Here is a 579-nt window from a genome sequence, read left to right as displayed (position 1 = left end):
AAATTACGTAATGATATCTGTTCTTTTGTGCAGATGGATTTAGAAACACTTTACGATGCATGGGAGAGAGACAATGATCTTTTGAGAAGGTGCCCTCACCATGGGTTACCGCTTTGGCTCCAAGTTCAAACATTCCACAATGGTCTGAATCCTTCGACTCGGTAAATGGTTGATGCAGCTGCTGGAGGTACCATCAATAATAAAACACCTGAAGATGCTTCTGAGTTTATAGATGAGATGTTACTGAATAACTATCAGTGGCAAGGCATGAGGACAAAGTCAACGAAAATAGCCGGCGTGTATAACGTCAATTCGGTCACCATGCTCTCTAATCAGGTATAACTCTTAAATAAAAAGATTGATGGTTTTCTTAGTTCTTCACAGGTTCACCCAGTGATGCAGTGTGAAGCAAGTGGAGGTGGAACAAGCCATTCGGAATACCAACCTTATGGCCACAATATGGATAACGAGCAATTAAATTACATGGGTAATAATCCTCGACCTTAAAACAATCCATATAATAACACTTACAATGCAGGTTGGAGGAACCATCCCAATTTCTCGTGGGGCGGTCAAGGA

At 41.3% G+C, this 579-nt stretch overlaps 1 non-coding gene across 1 annotated transcript; it reads right to left on the bottom strand.

Annotated features, from left to right (window-relative positions):
- Positions 1–107, bottom strand: LOC121216426 (small nucleolar RNA R71). The gene has a single exon (XR_005912616.1). It is a non-coding gene; the product is annotated as a small nucleolar RNA R71 (small nucleolar RNA).
- Between the last annotated feature and the right edge of the window lie 472 nt (positions 108–579).

Source organism: Gossypium hirsutum, chromosome A02, assembly GCF_007990345.1.
Source record: "Gossypium hirsutum isolate 1008001.06 chromosome A02, Gossypium_hirsutum_v2.1, whole genome shotgun sequence".
Lineage (NCBI taxonomy): Eukaryota > Viridiplantae > Streptophyta > Magnoliopsida > Malvales > Malvaceae > Gossypium > Gossypium hirsutum.
This window is presented reverse-complemented; position numbering and strand designations above follow the sequence as displayed.